Source organism: Chenopodium album, chromosome 13, assembly GCF_948465745.1.
Source record: "Chenopodium album chromosome 13, dcCheAlbu1.1, whole genome shotgun sequence".
NCBI lineage: Eukaryota > Viridiplantae > Streptophyta > Magnoliopsida > Caryophyllales > Amaranthaceae > Chenopodium > Chenopodium album.
In genome coordinates, this window is record NC_137846.1 from 21,190,903 (window position 1) to 21,213,682 (window position 22,780).

At 39.4% G+C, this 22,780-nt stretch overlaps 1 pseudogene; it reads right to left on the reverse strand.

Moving 5' to 3' along the window:
- Positions 1-22,317: 22,317 nt before the first annotated feature.
- On the reverse strand, positions 22,318-22,416 carry LOC145577165 (small nucleolar RNA R71; annotated as a pseudogene).
- Between the last annotated feature and the right edge of the window lie 364 nt (positions 22,417-22,780).

Below are 22,780 nucleotides of genomic sequence, written 5' to 3' on the forward strand. Positions count from 1 at the left end.
TTAGTGTTAAGAAGTCACATGTAACTCTTAAGCCTCCTTGTGTCTTAGGAAACTAGATATAAGTAGAAGAAGATAGCATGAGTAAGCTATCTAGAAATTATTGAGAGAAACACTTGTAAGATTGGTAACCTAAAGTTTGTGTGATATTAATAGCCTCAAGCTATTCTTATCCTTGTAATCTTCCTTAAGCAATATTAATCAACCAAGCTTTCCCCTAAATTAATTCTAATTTCTGTATTAATACACTTTTGAATTTTCAGTCTTTGACATTCTTCTACTGCAGGCCTTCTACTGCAGGCATCATAAAAGTATATACTAACGCTCATATGGCTACTGGAGATTTTGTGGACTTGGGTGTGGCTTTGCGGGATGAGAAAGGCTGTTTGGTGGCTGCTGCAAAGCAAACAATGGTGGCAGGGTGGGATGTGGAACAAGCAGAGGTGATTGCTGCAAGGTTTGGTGTTCAGGTAGCGTGCCACCTTGGGTTTATAAGCATTGTGTTGGAGTTTGATGCTCTAACAGTGGTGCAAAGTTTCAATCAAGAGCCTATGGGATACTATTCTTTAATGATATTCTATGAGGAATATTAAAAGAATAACCAAAAAATTTAAGAAACAAACCGAGGAGCAGAATTATTACCTGGTGGTTTGCCATTTCTCAGAATTCAGATGTTTTGTTTAGAAGAATTGGAGATGTATTTCCTTGACGAACTGCACCTACAAATTGGGAAAATTATCCAACAAGTGCTTTAAGAAGAAAATTATTGTGTCTAACTTGCTCTTGCAGCTTTTTATTTTCTTAAGATAGTGTGTCATTTTTTTTTGTGCAAAGCAGTCACTTCTTCTTTAACACCATCCATTACAATAGACTTCTTTGAACTTTTCCATACCCTTCCTTCCTTAACACACCACGCACCCCGTAAATGTCCCCCTTTTTAAACCCTAGTCCGTAACCCACAGGACGATCGGGAATCTCATCGCGATACATAGGTTGCCGAAACGCTTCATCTTTGAGCTCTTGTTCAGACATCTGAGGGTGCATCATCCTCAACTCTTCAATCTTAGCTTTAACATCATCCTATACAAACATTTAGGAGTAATGTAAGACCATAAAAAAACACAAAATCATACCACAAAATCTGCACAAAATCATACCACAAAATCTTGAGTGACTGTGTTAGGAAGAAATCTTTCGTTTTTACCCATATGGGTTTTAATCCACGGCGCAAAAGCTCATTTTCTGTCCATGTTCATCTCCCTATGAATAATAACGCAAAACGAGCATTAAAGATATATACAACAATATATATCCCATGTAAAAAGGCATGCTCTTACTAACATCCTATGTAAATATAAAATGACATATATATTCCATACATAATCAGCTTGTTGGTTTGTAAAACCATTAGAGCTAGATCTATGAAACTGATTTTGAGAAGCTCGTGCTTTTTTACCGCATTCTGACATAGTCTGCACTCACATTTTCAAATTTTTAGTTAGAGATTAATTAACGTTTAATATAGTAAACATTAAGCTAAATATTGTCCTTACTTTCCCGTAATCTGAATCCCAATATTTCACCAACTTAACCCAATTACTACTCGTAATTCCATGTGGCACATGATTACAAATCTCATCCAATTTCTTCTCTAATGGCTTGTAATAAATCTGTTTCAAAGAGCATTTGAACTGCCTCAAACATTTATTGGCACGCTTGAGAGCTTGGTTATCATATTCCACACCAGGATGAATCACAAAGCGGTCCTTTAGTAAAATAATTAGTTTATAAATATAAATCGGTAAGTAATGTATTAGAAAGTAAGACATCGGCTATGTATGTATGTGTTGGCAATGAAAGGCGGTGGCTAAGGGACGAATATAGTTACTCTTAAGTTTGTAATTATCTTCTCTTTGAAATGCTTGTCGATAGCATGCCAATCTTTTTCCCCAACTAGACAATGTGACTCCATCTTCGCAATCATACTAATGAATTTAACCAAAATTTGTCTACCTTTCCTAATTGGCTGGCATAAATCATTGAATTCAACATAGTACTGGACGCCGTTATTACTCCATACGTCAATTGGCAGAATAATACCACTTACTAATGTAGTATTACCCTTAGCATCTAAATAAAATAACAAAATTAAGTTAAAAGAAATAATCAATTTAAGAAATTTACGAAACAGTGAGGATCGACATGCAAATTCAATGGCAAGCAGCAAGTTGTATTATTAGTTATATAAAAATCTTAAATGGATATGCAGTCCAAATCATTAGTAAATCAAACATGGTGAAAAGCCGAGAAATCAACTTCAACAGCCAATAAACTAACTCGATTCATCTGACATTATGAATAAATTAACATAAACTGACTGCATTTGCACTTTAGAAACTGATATCATATAACAACAACAACCAGCAGCAGCAGACAACTAAAGCAACTATGATAGAACAGGGCTTGGCCTTTTAGAGCTCTATTTTCGCATCTTGCTGAAGTAGACAAAAGTAGTCAGTGTAGCAATTAAAGATTAGTCATTAGTCACACTCTGCTCTTAGGATGTTCACCTATTCAGATTAAAGTAGTTCTAGGAAGAATATAGTTAACTTATCCTGTTAACAAATCCGCATATACCTCATATACGGGGCTCTTACTAGCATTAAATGATAGGGGGGTTCTACACTAAACATAAGATTTAGTTCACACAGAGTAGATTACAATGAACCACCCACTACCTCCACCAATTACAGTGGTGTACGGCAGGAGACAGAAATAGAGACAGCAGGCGCATCAGAACAGCAGCAGCATACAACCACTACAAGCACAAGCAACATAAGCAATACGGTTCTTTAAAAGTGGCAGGCACATTTGGATTATTAGCTATTGTATTGTAGGTAATTTAGCAAGAAGACAAGGGATAATATAGTAGCAATTAAGGCAGTAGGCCACTTATGCATTACAATTGAGTAGTATAAATAGAACTAGTTTAAGAGAGAGTAAGCAATTAAGGTAGTAGGCCACTTATGTATTGACTCTCAAGCATACTTCTTTCATTTAGAGTTCCTTTACCTCAAAGTTAACAGGCACATATCATGCAAAAAAAGTCATTTAGCAAACATGACATATACTATATGCCCACTAAGTTATTATGTGAGTTGATATAGATTATGCTTGCAAAAACTTGGCCAATAATCAAGCAATATTCTTATTATAACTCATCTAATAAAATTTTCAATTTTCCATTAGAACAGAGCATATATTAATAGTAATTTTGACCACATAAAAAAGTTAACAACGCAAATTATGAGCTTATTAGAATTACTACATGTTCCCTCATATAGGCTAAATAAGTGAAAGCATGATGGTTAAAACAAAGGGAAACCAGATAATGCAATGACAAATTACTCAATATAAAAGCCTAAGAATTGACTAACTGTTATATAACCCTCACATCATATGCAACTATAAACTCAATCATACTAAGACCAAAATTAAACAGCTAGCTTTTCATATTTGAGGCTTGCAGAGCAAAGCAACATTCAGATTAATTAAGATCCTATGACAAAGCTCATGAGAATTAATATAAAACATATTAGTGGCGATCAAAAATAGCTCTCACCATATCAAATAGAACATATTTACCTATGGTTAGAACCTCCTCCTTATCGTCAAAATCTATGTCTATAGGCTAATTCGGAAGTGCTTTTGGTCGTAAAGACTTAGATTGTTTCAGGACCTCTTTTGTTTTGTTTCCACTTTTTTGTCTTTCTTGATTATTCTGTGGAGCTGTTGCTGAAATTTTAACAGCACCTGTTTCACGGTTCTAGACTCCTCGTGTCACAGGTTTTGGGCGCTCAGGAGGTTCGTGAGAAGTAGAAGGGGAGTTCAATGATTCTGGCGTAATTGAAGGTTGAATATTAGGTGGGATATTAGGTGAGACTAAAGATGAAACTTTTGGTGGGTATTTTTTCTGATGACCTGACGTAACTGCTTCCTTAACTGAACTCAATATTGAACCAGGAGGGTTTTTCCAAATGGATCCTCAATTATTAGGTGGTGGTTAGTCACATTTTGTAGTGTTAATGGGTGGAGAAAAAGGTCCCAATTTGTCATCCCTAAGAACCTCAGTTTGTGGTGACTTTCTAGCTTTTTTTTTGGTGGGTTGTGAAGCTTCAGTAGCAGAAGATGTATGTGCAGTAGTGATAATTGGTGACTGTGATGATACTGGATCATGTGATAATTGGTGGCAATAAGTATTTCCCTTGCTCTCTTGCTTCGATATGTCATATTATACCTGATAAATTTGCAAGATAAGTTATTAAAAAGAACAGTAATAAAAAATCATATAAGCGTGACAATAAGATTAATACATCAGAACCAAAATAAGAAACCATGCATGACAACAAAAATATTAAACCAAGAAATAAGAAAAACAAATGAGCAATATATTAGAGTTAAAATAAGAAACAAATATTAAATATAGTAAGCACAGTTGATTAAAACTGATGAAATAAGAAAAACAACAGTGAGTTCAATACATAAAAGCTGATTTAAGAAACAAGAACAATAATACTTATTCTCAGGATTATCAAGACATTGACTATATTGCAAGATGAAAATCCAATACTAAAAGTTAACAAATTATTCAGATACATCAAACAAGTCCCTATGCTTAGTCTTCACGACATGACACCATCCTTTTTGTATCTCATCCTCAACATAAAAAACTTGTTTTTCTTGAGAAGATGAGAAAACAAATAGATCATCATGAAAAAATCAACCAGTGTGCATCAACTTTGAGAAATTAACACGAACACCTCCATTCGAATTTGTTTTGACACCCTTACGAATATCGACCCAATCACAACGAAACAATACAACCTTATAAGAACCATAATAATCTAATTCAAAAATTTCTTTGAGTTTTCCATAATATTCTTGACCCTCGGCTTCCACCATGACTCCTAAATTTTCAGTTATTCGAAATCCTGCACGATCCGCAATATCAAATTTGTAAGCATTGATAATAACACTTTTCATCTTTTTCCCGTAGTTACTCAAGCCACCAGCTAAAGCTTTTTTTAACTTTCCTTCTACTGTGCTATCATCTAAATTATGAACCTATAATTCGAGTATAATAAAGTTAGACTAATATAGTTGTATAAAATGAAATTAAAAAAAAAAAAAAAACCCCTAAATGTAAAAGCATAGAACCTGGCTTTGCAACCAATATGCGAATTCATTAATTATCCACTAATTTTCAATAAAATCATTATCTGGAGATCCTCCAACGTCATTCTCTTGCCGTTTTTGTTTTTATAAACTCACTATTGAGATTGAAAATGTTATGTTAATAACAAGTAAATATTCAACACTTTAAAGAAACACATAATGCTACTTACTCAAGCACCAGTGCCAGTTCATTAGAATGAAGTAAAACATAGCGATGTGCTTATGTAGACACCCATTTGTGTGTTTCCCCAAAACCAAACCCAGTGATGAATACCTTTTGCGTCGAATGATAATCGAATAAGGTGAAAGTGTGAAAGGTCAGGTGTTGCGGTTAGTTTTTATTAAAAATTCTTTCTTTCTGTTTTCGAAAAACAACACTATTTTACGAAAACAGTCAATCCAGTTTATTTTGGTCCACAACAAGGGTCCAATAATAGTGTAGTTGGATGGGGCTTGCAAAGAGCTTTCCAACGATATATTATAAGCCCAATTTCGATGAATAATGAGGAAGTTATGGCCAAAATACTAAACTGGGCCCGGTTGATCTTTACATGCGGCCCGATGATCTAGGGGAGGGCCCAATGTTAATTATTATTCCTAAAGTTATTAGAATTAATTATAGTTTTCTAGAATTCTCTAGAAGATTCTTTTAAGTCCTAATAAAATTAGAATTAACAATTATATTTTGATAAGTTTTACTTGGAATAAAATATTATTTTATGAAAAATACGATTTCAATTTTCATACGGACTTTACAAGTCAATTTTGATTGATAAGTGGACTCCGTGTTTGAAAGCGCGTAGGAATTCAGGTTATCGCCAAACGACAGGCATATCGCTACGCGACAAGCCTTGTCGCCACGCGACAAGTTTGGTTTTGCGGCGACAGAGTGGAGTTTTATTCCTTATCAAATTCTACCTATTTCCGGACTGTTTTCTTATAAATAGGGTCCTGAACCTTCGTTTTTTTATCATCAATTACCATCAATTCTCATCTCCAATAATCTATTCTCTAAATTCTCTAAGCTCTCATCTCTCTAGCTTTTCACAAACAAAATTCCGCATACACGAGATCTAGAAACACCTAGCCGAGTTCAAAGTTGCCTTCGCCCTAGACGTGAAAGGTTAAAATTTCTGAGGGTTTGGTCCCAAATCTCTATTTCAATTATTTAATTTAATTGTTTTGATTTATATTTTCCTTGAAGTTACTAACGCGTGTATTTTGTTATTAAAAAGAGATACGAGGCATCCAAGTAAGTACTTTAATTGTTTAATTGATCTTATGATATAGAAATCATGTTAAGATTATTATTTAGGTTCCTAGTATCATGTTAGGATGCTTTCATTAGTATGATATTTAGGGTGATTTGCTTATATCAATTATGATATCTAGGACGGTTCCTTTTACTCTTTTCTAATATCATGTTAGGGCTAAAGCTTTGATTTTTATTGTTTAGCGACATGCTAGGGTTTGTTATTAATCTTGTTAGTATCATGCCTAGGATCTTGCTATTATTATGCTTTAGCGTTAACATGATTATTTCAATTATGATTGTTATTATGATTATAATTATGATGATTATCATGTTGCTTAATATATGGTTATTGTTATTGCTTGATCACGCCTTTTATTCATGTTTAAAGGGAACACACTTAATAAGATAATTAATAATCTTTTTTAGGGCTAATATGATTATAATTCAAGTGATCGCCAACAATAGATTTGTTTGTGCATTAATATTCAACCAACATAGATAAACAGGTTTAGGGTAAACCTATTGATTGCATGTTAGTCAGAAAGCGCACATGAATACGAGAAGAAAAAAGTAGAGGCCTTTTTAGGGCAGGTTCAATCTCTTTTAGGTTGGATTTGTACCTTCATCCCCGAACACCAGTCATGGTTCCAGACCTATTGGAGTTGACGATCTCCTGGATCGTTAAGGGGTGTAACCTTCACCCTGTGAACGGTTTACAAGTTCCTAAAACTTGTTGGCGACTCTTTTACTCTAGCTTCCTTCCCTTTGGACGCCACCATGCTTAAGTGTATGATCACAGTGGGGATCAAGTTTAGGATGGCTTGAAATATTCCCTACAGCTTGCTTTAAACTTCTATCATCTAAACAGACATTTTCTTTCTTTCCAACGACATGACCACCAGAATTATATAGATAGTTGTCATTGTTTGATACACCATCATCATTCCTTCTAGGTTTATTGAATATTGTCTCAACACTTTCTAAATATCTCGAAAAAAATGCAATTGTCTCCCACAAAAGGTAACCTATCGCTATAGATCCTTCAGGCAGCGCTTTATTGCTTACATGAGATTTTAAAAAGGCCAAGTACCTTAAATTGTAATAACAATTATGTATGTGAATGTGAAATAATAAAGAAATTTTGGAAAAATTATAATTCAAAAAATATGATAAAATAATAATAATAATAAAAATAATAATAATAATTTAAATAAATCACCTTTCAATAGGATACATCCATCTATAATGAACCCGTCTGCCAAGTCTGACCTCATCCACTAAATGAATTAGTAGATGAACCATGATTGTAAAAAATGTTGGTAAAAATTCTTTCTCTAACTTCAAAGAGTCAACACGAGCTTTAATTGAATGGTATCTAATTCTCTTGTATCTATAGTTGTTGAACATATCTTTTTAAAAAAGTCTGACAACTCCTCAAGCAAGGCAATAACTTTTGTGGCATTCGATGCCCTTAAAGTAACCGGGAGGATATCTTGCATGAGAATATGATGGTCGTGACTTTTCATATTAATAAGTTTCCGCTGCTTTAGATTCACACATCTTTGGAAATTTGATCCATATCCATCAGGAACTTTCATATTTTTCAAGACTTTCAAAAAACGTTCTTTCTCCTCATTAGACGTGGTGTATGCAGCCGGCGGGATGTAACCTTGAGGGTTGATCCATAAATGAGGCTTTATATTCAACTTCTTTAGGGCTTCTCTACCACTCTCATCATCTCTACTATTATCCATATCTAAAAGAGTTCCTAATAAAATATTGGACACATTCTTTTTAATGTGCATAACATCTAAATTATGTCTAAGATAATTATGCTCCCAATGCTCTAATTAAAAAAGTGTACTTTTCTTTTTCCACAGAACATCATCACCATCGGGATCGCAATCATCATCAAGTTCATTGGTAGCTTTTCTCCCTCATTTTTAAGGAACATTTTTTACTTCCCATATACATACATTACACCTTCTTGTTGCTTCAAAACTTCAGTCTCGCTGGTACGAATCAAAGCAATACCATATTCTTCTTTCCAATCAAACAAATTATCTTGTGAACGATATGGGTGATTGATAGGCAGCCATTTTCGATACCCAGGGTAGATAATTTTGCCACCAAATCTATTTGAATACATAGAATGCGTTCAAGAAGGACAAGCTTTATAGCCTTTTGTACTCCAACCGGATAGCATGGCATACGCCGTAAAGTCATTAATAGTAGAGTGTAGGGCTCATTTTGAAGTTGCTTCCACTATAAGAATCAAAAGAATCAACACATTCCCACAACACTTACAATTCATGGATTTGTTAGGTTTCGGTAAGACTAACTCACTGCAAAACAAAACCCGACCCCTAAGACCCGCTCATATCTAATATAACTAAATGACATAAATAACAAAAAAAAGAGAAAAGACGATCTTACCCTTGTCACGTGCTTTGCTTACACCCAGAGCTCTTACTTGAAAAGCTTAGTCTTGCAAGTGCAGAGACCACCTACGATATCCACCCGCAACTCGACCCGATCAGTCTCTTACTCGGAGTTTAGCCGAGTCGGACTAAAACACTACTCGAGTATATATGAAGTTAAAGGTATCCTCTCAAGTGGAAATGCCTTTTTTTGTTCCTACTCAAGTGAACAATCCCAAGGTATCCCTTGGCTATTTATAAGGAGTGCTTCCTTGTGAATTCCTCTCATATTTCAATGTGGGACTTTTTCTCAAAAAATCCCACATGGAAAGAATGTTGAATTCAATTCCTAGTTAAATAAACCAAGGGATCACTAAGTAACAAGTGTCACATGGTTAGGTGAGGACCACTTCCTCATTTGCTTCCCAAGGCAACTCACATCTATTGTGAGCTAACCATGTGGTACCCAACCTAGAGTCCCAAGATGGGTTTAGCTGGGCCGCTACCCTTTGGCCCGCGTCCATGACCCGTCACCCGGGTCCATGCCCCACTGCCACGTGGAACGCTGCAACATGGCACGTTGCCCACGTGGCTCACTGCACACGTGGCGCGCTGCCACGTGTGCTGCCATATGCGCTGCCACGTGTGCTGCAACATGGCGTGCTGCCATGTGCGCTACACGTGCGCTACCACGTGGGGCACTTCTATTTGGCGCGCTTCCCTAGCCTTTCGCGTGGCTTGGGTTTTTAATTGATACTTGAAACATTTTCCCGTCTTGCCAATTCCTAAATTTTGGCTCGACTTTTGAGATTTGGTTCCGACGCTCTGAGCTCGGAATCCGACGTCTTTGTTCATAATACTCGAGCGACTCATTTATTCCTTTCGGATTAATTTGGCGTATCGGATCGTTAGTTTCTTGGGTGTAACCCGAAGGATTCAGTTAAGATTAAGCTGTAATATTAATTACAAATTTTTATCACTGAACGGAAGCGGCCTCCAACTAGGCATTCCGATAACTTGACCTCACTGAATAATTAGCTTTCTAATAATTCCGAACCCTCTATAAGAATAATACACTAGTTTGAAGGACACCATTCCCATCAATCTCCCACTTGTCCTTTCGGACAAGTGTGGTTTTTGTGTATAGCCTATTTCCTATGTCACTTAATGTCTCTTCATGAACTTTAAGATAAGATTATTCGTCATCCTTATTACGTTTTGAAGTGTTTCTTGAAATCCGAGTTAGACTCTCAATAAGCAGATGATTTATAAAATCCATCTGAGCATGGCCATGCATTTTACAATCTCGCTCTTTGAAAGGCCTTGTAAACAACAAAGACATGTTCCCTATTTTTAGTAGAGCGACATTCTCAGTCTTTTACTGTAAGCTTCTCTTACTAAGAGGATCTAGCGGCTCGAGTGTTGCCGTTATAATCCCCATGTACGGCAGATGTTTGGCGAACATCAAAGCGGACTAGTACTCAAACAAGAGAACTCACAATACCCATGCTCGAGGAAAGAAGTTCTGATAGCCATAATGAGAGGTGTAGTTATGACGATTTTCAAATCTCTTAAAGTACTCTCATAGGTCGATCCAGCATGGTTCTAAACAAATACTTGTGCTAATGATTTATGACAATTATGTCCTTGTAGCACAAGAAACGGTGCTATAAATCAAACTACACACTAATCTTAAGTGGTCATTAATCGTCCATCTTTTAAATGACCATGATTAGGGATAATTTTCGATTACAATATTCAATATTCACTTAATAGGTGTTTCTTTATCCAAGACTGGTCTTAATACCCTATTTTGAATATTTTCAAAATCGAATGGACTCATAATTTAATTCTAAACCACGATTAAACAGTTTTGTGGAATAATTAGTAATAATTTTTATTCCACTATGAAACCTTTCAACGTTTCATCTTATGATAAATGGTTTTTCTCAAAAATGCTTTAAGAGTAATACTCTTCACAAAACATTAATAGAAATCATACCCATATTTTAATATGTTTGATTTCTAACATGCAATTGTGAATGTTGTCGTGCACTTATTGCATAGGTTTAGTTATAATTATTTTGCAAATCTTAGCATCTTCATTATTGATCACTTTCATAATAAGATGATAAAATTTGAGAGTGTCATGGATTATATGTGATTTAGGATTTATTGTCCAAGTGATGGCTCCCACTCATTTTCATGATCTAAGATCTTCAACTTGACAACCTACAATCATTAACGTTCAACAACGAACTTTCCATTGAACAACTTTCTTATTATTTCCTTTAAGGCAACAACAATATTCTCAACATATATTTCAGTAGACTTCCTAATGGTGCTTTGCTTGGATTTTATTCCAAAACGGCTCACAGTGATATGGGATACCCTAGTCACTTGTGATCATGGAAATTTACCTTAAATTTCCCGCACATTACACATGGATGCACGCCCATGTTACCATTCTCAAGACACGACGCATTTTAGCTCATTCTTATAAATGGCTTCCTTGTTAAGGATCTTGATCCTTCCTGAGGATGGGCTTGCAACACCAATTCTCAAATTACATTTGTTTCCATACGTTAAGAACCCATCCCTTTTACTTATTCAAGTACTTTGGATGTTCTTGATCATAATATAACGATCCATGACTTAGATTTATTTTAATTGGAACTTTTTTCTTCTTATGCTCTAAACATGTAAATTGTGTGATGACTCCATAGCATACATGATGGTTTCAATTGCAGAATTAATCTCAATTTTATTCCATTCATGTGACCTTTTAGCTCTTCCAATTTCACCAAGTCTTGCTAAACTGTTTTCTATGTGATACGGTTGAAAGTCTCTACCAGATTTTTTTTGTTTGACTTGGTATTTAGCCTAGCTCATACTTAGTTCAAACAGTTACTTAGTTTTATACATATGGGTAGAAAGTCTTTCAAAGTCCTTTAATTCATGTTTAACACGGTAAATTCCTTCACTCGTTCAAACGTTTTATTAAGTCTATACAATAGATTTTAAATCCCAACATGTACTAAGTGTCGCCTTTAGCTTGGTCCATTGTCGAAAATACTTTCAAATCTAAGCATTTTGCATTTGATAGTTAATTTACAACAGAGTTCGTAAACTTCTTGTTGAACCTTACGAGATTGACTCTTGCTCCCACCAAACTTCTTATCCATAAGAATTTCTATGTTTCATCATAAGCCAATCCTTTTATTAACTTTTTGAGAAAACACATTCCAATTCCTTTGTGTAATACTTCCTTTAATCCCATATTGGATTTATTTAACTTGCATTGCTTTCAAATCTAGCATTATTTAGATTTTCAAAACCCTTAGACTAGTTTCATATTCACTTCCAAAATCCTATTTTAGGAAGGCTGTTTTGGTATCTATTTTTCCATATTTCATATGTGCAATTTTGCTAGAATAATCACAAAAGACTTTAGCATTCCAATTGGTGAATAGATTTTTATTAAAATCAACTCCGTGAATTTAATTTTATCCTTTTCAACCAATCTAGCTATGTATGCATATACATTTCCACATTTGTTAGTTTTCTCCTTGAAAACTTTTGCGATCGATGGGTCTTTCACCCTTCATGCAAATTAATCAAATTTTAAACATGATTTTCAAACATGGAGTCTATTTCGGATTTTATGGACTCTAACCATTATTCGGAATTTGGATTTGTCATAGGTTTATTTTTAACTTAGTAGAAATTTATAGGATCAAATCCAAACCTTTGGTGAATACCATACCTATACGGGGTAATTGCATCAAAATTGAGTTTCAAGGCGCTTTCAAAGCCCTTTGATTATGTTGATCTTACTCTAACTTTGCTGATGTTTTGTGCATAATGAATTTCTCTTTAAGACACTTGTAAAGTCCTTTTGAGTATCTTGATCAATAATTCTTATAAAGCCCTTTTGTAAAGTCTTTTTGAGTATTCTTGATCAATCAATCTCATGAAGCCCTTTTGAGTCTTCCGAGATTCTCAGTTCTAGTTTGTTTCTAAGCTCAATGGTCATCGAGTTCATTTTCCTCCCACTTGTCATTTGGGAAATGTGTTACTTTCCACAAAGACACCACGTAGAGCAACAAACATTATGTTCTCAATTAGGTTGTGGAGGTAATGCCCGTAGTCTCACTTGAATGCTTACAAAGAGACACGTATATTGTCTTTGGATAAAAGTTCATTGTGATACAAACAATTAGCTCCCACTTGAGCTATCTTAGCCTTTAATGAGTCATTAAGCTCCCACTGAGCCACCTAGCTCTTGCTAAGCCGGTGAGCTCCCACCGAGTCACTTAGCTCCCACTAAGCATGAGCTCCCATTGAGGCTAAGAGCCTTAGACATATATTTGAAAAGACATTTAGAAGTTAATTTTATCCATTAGTGAATATGGTGTCCTTTCTTAGCTTCGACATTTTTTTTAGTGTAACATTAGTCATTTGTGCAAATCTTTAAGAGTTTTATAGGAAGGGATGTGATCCATCATCGTTCGAGTCATTTTCAAATGGCATCGAGGACTCCGTGAAGACATACTATGTTCTTTTTGGAGTTATTTATTAAAATTTCAATTTCATAACTTTGAGATTGTCATGCTTGGCTCAAACAAACATCGCTCGATCTAATCTAGAGATTTTGATATCTTGCAAAGTCGATTATGTACTTCATTGAACTCTTGAGATACTCAAGGTCAAGTTTTGTTCACATTCATATTCTCTCAAATTCTTCGTGAAACGTTGAAGTAATTGAATCTTCTTTAGCTTTCGGAGTCAATTATCTGTTCCAAGAACAATAGCTCTTTACTTTATCGGTTTTCAACAAGTAAGACTTGCTTGGCTTAAAACGATTCTGAATCGATCAACTGTCAAGAGCTTATATAGCCTTGAGTACGTTCTTGTTAATATGACATTGCTAAAGATTTTCGAAACACAAATCATGCCCATGACTTGAACTTTGTGAGTTTATCATGTTAGGGAAATGTTTGTTTATTATCAAGCATTCTTGACTCATGGCTTGGATAACCATGCCATTCAAATAAATTTGCAACTACTGCTCTTTATATTGAATGTGAGTCTTTCCGTGTGAAACAGTTCAAGAAGTATCCGATACTTGTGAAGATTATGACTTGCTACGTTAACTATAATAACATGAACTCTTTAGTAGAAATGGAATTTTATTCCTTTTCTTTGTTCCTTGTTTCCTATAGAGACATATCTAAGAAGATAAATGGGTTAAGCCAACATACTTATATTGATAAGTTACAAGAAAGATTTAGTATGACGGAGGACAAGAGAGGCCACTTGCCCATGTCTCATGGTATAACTCTTAGCAGGAGTTAGTGTCCGAAAACACCTGATGAGAGAGAGAGGATGAATCAGATTCCATATGCTTCGCTGATTGGATCGATTATGTATGCCATGATTTGTACTAGGCCGGATTTATCGTATGCCTTAAGTGCTACAATCCGATACCAATCAGACCAAGGAGTGGCGCATTGGACTGTGGCCAAGAATATCCTAAAGTACCTAAAAAGGAATAAGGATAAATTGCTTGTCTATGGTGGGGGAAATGATTTCGTTGTTGAAGGTTACATCTGATTTGGGTAAAAATACCCTAGGCCAGTTGGCCCAATCAGAGTCCGCCACGTGTCACTGAAAGGGGCGCCACCTTGGACCTCTCAGGGAACGACACGTGGCAGACGGATAAAAGGACCTGGGATTGGCGGCTTTCAGGCCCAAATCCCGAGGTCTGCAAAAGCTGCGTGAATATTCCCTAGGGCACGAAACCCTAGGGAGTGCACGTTTTTCGAGAAGCCTATAAATAGGAGATGACGTCCTCATTTATGGGAACATCTTTACATTTAATACGTGATACGTACACAAAGAACCTTTTACACTCCTTCCGAGGAATATTCAGTGATTACTAATCATTGTCAGAACTGTCACTCTCAAGAGAACAGTACTCCCGAGCTTGGAATCCGAGCAGATATCCTTTACATTCCGCACCTTATTCTTCGGACTTAGACTAACTTAAGCTTCGGAGGCGGACCACCGACCATTCGGTGCTCCGTTGTTTTGCAGGTACAGGCATCCAAGCGAGCATCCAGTCTTAGTGTTGTAACTCTCCCAAGGGACTCAAAAAACCCCGAATCATTTGGCGCCGTATGTGGGGAGAGTACCTCTAAGATGGCCTCTTTGGAAACTGTACCAATTTCTGTAACCAATCGGCCTCCGGAAACCAATCGGCCACCGGAGACCAAACAACCGCCAGAGACCAATTGGTCCCTGGACGAAGTATTGGTCCAGTCGGACTATGACTCAGGTGACGACGGTGAAGTTGAAACCTATATTGCCAAAGATGGGTCCCTCATCTCCAGGCGCATCCGCAACAAGGAAAAGCGGGAGCGCCCTCACTCTCAGAATGCTCCGAGCAAACCAGCCGGACATTCAAAGAAGCCGTCTGATTCTACCCAGGTGGAAGGGTCAGACCCAGTAACCAGAGACGAGCTCATGAAGCTTGTGAGCACTCTCCGTGGTGAGATAAAACAACTCACCAACAAGAAGTCGACTACTCCTTCCAAGGAGCAGTCGGCCAAGAAGTCAGCCTAGACGGGCAAGCACAAATCGGTTAGGGACCGACAGCCGACTCCTCATCCCAAGGACACGGCTCGGCCTCAGTTTAACCTCTCAAGACTCCGTTTCCCAGAAACGGTTGCAAGGAAACCCATTCGGCATGTTCAACCGGATGGTAACAAGAAAACATTTTCTGATGCTCGACATTACATCGAACAGAAGAGGAATGAGCTTTCAGAGTCGGCCTCAACGTCGACTTACCACGACAGCTCCCAGCATACCTCGTTGAGGTATTCACAATCTGTGCATGAGACTCCAATAAGCAGCCCCCGGGTTCAAGTTGGACCTCATGTCATCCATCCGGCTCAGTACATGGCTCAGCCATTGTACCAAACGCCTATTCAACCTTACACCCAGCCTGCCTTCTTTGGAGGACAGGCGGCATGCGGCTATCAGCCCATAGACTGGCAGCTTAGGCTGCAGCACCTTGGAGACCAACCCTCTGCTTTCTCTAAGGAAATAACCAACGCCGAACAGCCGGCCAAGGTTAAAAATGTGTTGGTAGGAACCTATGATGGGACCACCAACCCCGAAGACCACAAGCTAGCATACACCCACCTCATGTATTTACAAGGGCTGGATGATGCCGCATGGTGTCGCTGCTTTCCAGCCACCTTGAAGGGCATAGCCTAGCAGTGGTTCGGCAACTTGCCGGCTGGTTGCATCAATAGCTTCAAGACGCTTGCGTTCTTGTTTGCTTCCAACTTCTCTATGAACATCCCTGCCAAGAAAACAAGCTTTGATCTTGGCAATGTACAGCAGGGAGATAGAGAAGGCTTGCGTTCCTACGTCAGGCGGTTCAATCTGGTACGAATCCAGATCCATGGGCTATCTGATGAGGTCGCCTTCACAGACTTTTTCAAGGGTCTGAAGGACGGTTCTACTTTCAAGTATGAACTCGTCCAAAAACAAATCTTCACTCTGTAGGGAGCGCTGCGAGAGGCGGAAGCCTATATACAGGCGACCGAGCTCTGCTCCTCCAACAGGCAGTCGGACTCTAAGAGGTTCGACCCACAGAAGGAGAGTCGGCCTGCTCAGCCGGCTCCCAAGCCAGAAGAGAGCAAAAAGAAAAAGCAAGTCTGGGTCGTTGATAACTCTGATCAGCCGGCCCAGAAGAAGAAGAAAGAGTGGAAAACGTACGTCCCAAGGTACGAATTCCACAAGGACTGCTGCTCCATCTTGATGGAAATAAAGGACCGGCTGACTCTTGAGAAGCCGACTCTAATGAGAGGTTCCGTTGAAAATTGGAACAAAAATAAACATTGCCATTTCCACGAAGACATCGGCCATGACACCAACGACTGTTTCAGCCTCAAACGAGAGCATGACCGTCTGGCCGACAAAGGACAGCTGAAGTCCTATGTGAAGTCCAAAGTGACTTCAAAGGCGAATCAGGGGCAGTCCAAAAAGAAGGCTCCCCAGCCGACTGTAGTACCGACAACGATGAAGATCTGGTATATACCATAGCAGGCGGATTCGCCGGGGGTGGCCCGACCATTCGGGGCACCAAGGATCATCTGAAAAAGATGATCCATTTTGTTGAAGAGGGAGAGGCGGCAGGCACATCCGCCTTCCCCGAGGTCATCATCACCGAAAAGGACAGAGGCAAAGTCCGTCGGCCGCATGATGACCCTGTGGTCATTGAATGTAAAGTGGCCAACCAACTGGTTGATCGAATCTTGATTGACACAGGCAGCTCCTCTGACCTCATCAGCCTCAAATGCTTGTCCAATCTCAAGTACAAGCCAGACAGCATGATGGAGGTTTCTCACACCCTTATAGGGTTTGGGGGAGGACTCGTGCACCCAGTCGGATGGATAGATTTGCCCATCCGGCTGGGGCAAAAGGGAAACGGTTGGCCATCCGTTTCCTCGTGGTTGAAGAGCTTACTACCTACAACCTCATCTTTGGTCGACCCACTCTTAACGAGTGCAAGGCCGTCATCATTCCTGCCCTCTTGCTTGTTAAGTATGAGAGGGATGATGGCACAGCCGGTTCCCTTAACGGGGACCAAAAGACAGCTCGGGAGTGCTATCTCTCGGATGTCAAGCCCGCGGTCGCAGCAACCTTCCGGGGCAAACAAACAGTCGACCTTGATGATAACAGGGAAGACCAAGTGGCCCCACCAGCTGAGAAAAAGAGAAAAGTTGATCAATTGGTGGTGGTAAAAAAAGAGAAGCAATAGAAATCACTGACCGGGGAACGGTCGGATGATCTCCGTCCCTAGCCGACTAGCGAACACATTGATGTCCCTCTGGACGACGCTCGGCCAGAGCGGACTGTTAAGGTGGGGACGGTTGCATTTGCTAAGCTAGGTGACAGTTTGCACCAGCTTCTGAAAGAATTCAAAGACATCTTTGCCTTTGAAGTGGAAGAGATGCCTGACATAAGCCCGGATCTCGCTGTCCACAAACTCGCCGTGTATCCCAAAAAGAAGCCCATTCGGCAAAAGAAGAGAAATCATGGCGAAGAAAGAAGTCAAGCGGCAGCAGCTGAAGTAAAAAAGCTGCTGGACGCCAAGTTCATTCGGCCATGCAACTTCCCTGATTGGGTAGCTAACGTTGTGTTAGTAAAAAAGCCGAATGGTAGTTGGCGGATGTGTGTTGACTACACCGACCAGAACAAGGCATGTCCGAAGGACAGTTATCCATTGCCAAAGATCGACAGCCTGGTTGATTCAACAACCGGGCATGCCCTGATGAGTTTCATGGACGCCTATTCAGGCTTTCATCAGATTCCCCTGTGGAAAAAAGATCAAGAAAAGACGGCATTCGTCACTGATCAGGGGTTGTTCTGTTATACTGTGATGCCGTTTGGTTTGAAGAATGCGCCTGCTACTTTCCAAAGAATGATTAACACGGTCTTCATTGATCAGATTGGGAGGAATGTAGAAGCATACATTGATGACATGATAGTCAAATCCAAACTACAAGCGGATCACCTTGCTGATCTCCGAGAAACATTCGCCACACTCAGGCGGCACAAGGTCATGCTAAATCCAAAAAAGTGTGTCTTTGGTGTTGAGTCTGGGAAGTTTCTCGGATTCCTGATTGATCAAAGGGGAATAAAGGCCAATCTTGAGAAAATACAAGCGGTCATCGACATGCAGTCGCCCCGAACTATGAAAGAGGTTCAAAAGCTTACAGGTTGTCTGGCGATGATGCAGAGGCGGCCTTTCAAAAGTGAAAAACTCATTTGCACTCTTTGCCGAGGCTTGTTAGCCCCTTGCCCAAAGAGACGCTCTTCATGTATCAGGCCGTCTCCGATCATGCCCTCAGCGCTGTTCTCTTAGCTGAAAGAGACGGCACTCAGCTCCCAGTCTATTTCATCAGCCATGTTCTCAGGAATGCTGAGCTTCGGTACCCCATGGTTGAAAAGTTTGGTCTCGCTCTCTACATGGCCATCAAGAAATTGAAACCTTACTTCTTGGCACATGCGGTAGTGTTCTATACTGACCAGCCGATCAAGCGGCCTCTGACAACCTTGCAGTCTTCTGGACGAATGCTCAAATGGGCGATTGAAATGCAAGGATTGGAAATCACTTACGAACCCAGGAAAGCAATTAAGGGGCAAGCATTCGCCGATTTTATTGTGGAAATGACAAGGTCGGTTGCTCCAGATGATACTAGTCAGGTTTGGAGAGTGTATGTGGACGGGAGCTCCACTGTGAACGGCTGTGGTGCAGGGATTATCTGTCAGTCTCCTGAGGGGGACAAATTTGAATATGCACTACGGTTCAAGTTCCAGGTCTCTAATAATGAGGCCGAATATGAAGCCCTACTTGCTGGCATTCGGTACTGTAAGGCAGCAGAGGCAAAGAAAATTGACGCCTGCTCAGACTCTCAATTGGTCGTACTCCAAGTCAATGGAACGTACGAGGCCACTCCTCCGGCCATGATAAAATATTTGCAGGCGGTCAAGGCTGAAGTTGGGACACTTGAAGAATTTACTCTAAGTCAAGTGCCCAGGTCTTCCAACAATCAGGCGGATGCCCTGTCCAAACTGGCATCATCCGCCTCTTGTGAAACGCCTCGGTCAGTCTTCTGGGAGGTCATGGAAAAAAGGAGTATCTCTGAGGAAGACCCCATTGGAGTTCTTGATCGAAGCTCAACCTGGATGGACTGCATCCGGGCTTACCTTACAGACGACACGCTCCCTGACTCACCACAGGAGGCGGCTGTTTTGAAAAAACGAGCGGCTAACTTCGAGTTGCGACAAGGAGAACTCTTTAGGGCTGGTTTTCTGAAGCCTCTGTTGAAGTGTGTTACCCCTGAGAAGGGTAAGGAAGTCCTCGAAGAGTTGCATGCGGGATTCTACGCCTCCCATATAGGGGGCAGATCCCTTGCTGCCAGAGCCAGGCGGCTCTACTTCTGGCCTACACTGGAGTCGGATGTAATGGAATTGGTGAAAAAATGTGACAAATATCAAAAATTTGGCTAGCTCATTCATCGTCCGGCTACAGACTGATGTGTGACATTTTTGGCACTCATTTGGTTCCTTTTTGGATGATTTTAATTTCATTTTATCTCTCTTTTCTTTAGTTTTCCTTAGTTTTATTCTTGTTTTCTTCATTTTATGCTTTTTGTAGTTAGTTTCTCTTTTTCATGTCTTTTTCTAGTTTACTTGTTATTTTTCTCTTTTATTGCTTTTTATCTTTTGCTTGTAGGTGGTAATTGATTGTCCAAGAATTCCCGGGCTTCCTTTCTATAGTTTTCCATTGATTTTCATGCCTAAAGCTTGTGCAAGAAGTTTCAAGTCAATGAGAGGTTCAAGGAGCATGCTTCAAAGTCTTGTTTATGCCTTCCTCATGGCTCATTTTCTTCAAGAAATTCAAGGAAGTTGCTGCCTACCTTGTCCTCCATCATCATCATCTAGGGTGCGTGCACCTTGTGAGCAAGGGCAAAGAAGAAAGGAGGAAGCTGTAGCTATGTGCGGGCGCACTTGAGGAGTGTGCGGCCGCACATCTGTCGTGTGCGGCCGCACATCAGGTGTGTGCGGGTGCACATTCCTGGGTACACTCCTTCGAGCACCCGCACTTACGAGGGTCTATTTTTGGGCGTCATTACCGACCTCTCCTTTGTATATATAGTTATTTCTACCTGTTTTTGGGGAGGAAGTTTTAGTTTTAGATTGAATTTGATAGTTAGTTTTTGGGAGAATTTTAGAGAGAGAAACTCAAGAACTAGAGAGAGAAACTCATGATTTTTGGTGATTGCTCAAGGATTCCTCATTGTATTTGATCTTTGGATCAAAGTTTTGTAAGGATTTTCTTCTTGATTTCAATACAAGTTTGATTTTAGTTGATTTCATTAGTTTTTCATATTGTTGATGATTGATTTGGTTATTGATTGAATTTTGATTGATTTTGATTGATTGTTGGTTTAATTTTTGAATTCAAGTATGTTGATAATGAATTTGATGAATGTAGTAGTTTTGATCTCCATTTCTATGGCTAGTGAGTAGTTTCCTAGCTAGGGAGATGGTGAAGCATGTATGAATGATGGAATAGTGTAATTTGGGGATAATTGATGGAGTTGATGATATGATTAAATTTGGTTGATATTTCATGTGCATGTGTGTGATTAATTGAGGTTTGGCCATCTTTGATTAATACACTAGATTGCATTGTAAGCTTGCTATGATACGGACCATTGATTAGTGAACTTGCAATTTCACGATTGAGGTGCTTTGTGACGTTCCCTAGTTAGTGTTTAGCGTAGTTGACGCTAGTTAGACCTCTAGGTGAACCACCTTAGTATGCTCTTTTGGATACATGATGATTTTCCTTCATATCGCTTGACTTATTCGGTTTGACCTCCCAAATTACCGTTTCCATTATGATTGCATGTGGATCCATTGCCCTAGTGTCTTAGATTGATTTAATACAAGTTTGCATACCTAGGTAGCTTTACTTCTACCTCAAACCCCTTCTTGATTCCGAAATAGCTTGATCTAGACTTCGTGCACTTGATATCCATTCCCTTGGGTTCGACCTTGACTTGCCACTACGCTAAATAGGGGTTAGATAAGTTACAAATTTTGTTTGATAGGGTGGGGTGGTAGCCCAACGACCTACCGTTCTCCGTCCCATCAAAATGGCGCCGTTGCCGGGGAATGGTGCTTGAGTGTATGTTGTTTTTGAGTCTATTTCATTTTGATAAAATACAAAAAGATTTTGTTTCTCTAGGCTACATTTGTAGCCGTGCTACTAACATTTTTGTGTGAGTTTTGCATGCATAGAACCCGTGATCGTCCCCTTGTTCCCCTTGATCCGGAAATTGAGAGGACTCTTTCAAGAAGAAGAGTGGATAATAGATCCTTGGCTTATAGCTCTTCAAGTGAAGAAGAAATTCAAGAAGAACAAGGAATGGGTGAAAATCCTAGAATAGCCTTGAAGGAGCTTGGAGTGCCCGGGGCATATAGGTTTGAGAGTGGAATAGCTCCACCTACTACCCTGGAAAATGACTTCGAAATCCGGCCGGCAATGATCACCTTGATTGAGAGAAGGCAATATAGTGGGGCTAAGAATGAGAGCCCATTGAACCATTTGAAAGAATTTGAAAAATATTGCAACACTATCAAAGTCAATGGGGTCTCTCAAGAATTCATCCGCCTCAAGTTGTTCCCTTTCTCTCTATTAGGAAGATCTTTGGAGTGGCTAGACAAGGAAGTGAAGCCCAACTCCTTGAGAACTTGGGATGATGTTACAAAGGCTTTCTTGTCCCGTTTCTATCCCCAAAAGAAGACGGCGGAGGCAAGAGCCTTGATTCAAGGGTTCAAGCAAAGGCCGAGTGAAAGCCTTTATGAAGCATGGGAGAGATTCAAAGAGTATCAAAGGGAGTGCCCTCACCACGGAATCCCCACATACCAAGTGATCCAAATCTTCTATGGCGGTTTAAGTCCCCAAGGCAAGTCATGCCTTGATGGAGGGGCCGGGGGCCCTATCATGAACAAAACCGAAGAAGAAGTTGAGGACATCATTGAGGACGTGGTGACATATTATAGGGATTGGCAAGATGGGGAGAGAGACTCTTCAAGCAAGCAATCTTCATTGTATTCGGTGGACCATCTCAATGCAATCAACAACCTTTCCTCCCAAATGACAAACTTAGGAAAGGAGGTCACCGCAATAAAAGCTAAGTTGGAGAGCACTTCTACCTCTTCTCAAGCTTCTAATCTTCCCTCCCAATTTAAGGGGAGAGGTACTCCTTCTAACTCTCAA